General features: G+C 40.6%; 1 pseudogene; it reads right to left on the minus strand.

Annotated features, from left to right (window-relative positions):
- LOC147817332 (protocadherin gamma-A4 pseudogene) overlaps positions 1-716 on the minus strand; it is a 1,897-nt pseudogene that overhangs the window by 391 nt on the left and 790 nt on the right.

Raw genomic sequence — 716 nt, forward strand, 5'->3', positions numbered from 1 at the left:
TCATGTTTTAGGATGCACGAAGCCTTTTCTCCACAAAGCCCCTCTCGGTCAATCCTGTCGGCAACAATCAATTCTCCGTTATTCAGGTTTATGTCACAGTAACGTTTGTCAGTCCCGTCAGTGTCAATGCGGGCTCTCCTTTTAGAGAGCACACCCGTTTCCAGCCCGAGATCCTTGGCTATATTCCCAATAACTGATCCTCGTTTCATCTCCTCTGGAAAAGAATAGCTTCTGTCTCCATATGCGATACGCAAAAAAAGAAAGAGGAAGCAGAACAAGATCATTTTAGAATCCATTATCAATGATGAGTTTTTGTTGAAGATTAAAACGAACAAAAACAATTCAACCTCATAACACGGATAGCAGCTGCGATTCCAGGGCGATTGTGACAAGATACAAGAGCACAAAAATGCGTCTCCACACCAGAGGATAGAGGGATTCAATTGTCTTAAGCCTGGTGTATAGCGCCACCGTGAGTTAGGTTTAACAAAAACACTGATAATATAAACAGAAGCAAAATTTCTAAGTGGCTGCAGCCTGCTCACAATTACTGTTCATCTATTGAACAAACACAACAACTATGATGTATAACCAATATTTTCAACTGTAGTTATGCATGAGGTTCAAAATCAGGAAACAATCTGGAAACTAGCAAAGACAACAGTCAAGTCTTACAGTCTACCTAAAATGCAGACTGATAACATTCAGGCTATGCA

This window comes from Seriola lalandi, unplaced genomic scaffold (assembly GCF_002814215.2).
Source record: "Seriola lalandi dorsalis isolate HSWRI2012SDOR001 ecotype SW California unplaced genomic scaffold, Sedor1 jcf7180002054973, whole genome shotgun sequence".
NCBI lineage: Eukaryota > Metazoa > Chordata > Actinopteri > Carangiformes > Carangidae > Seriola > Seriola lalandi.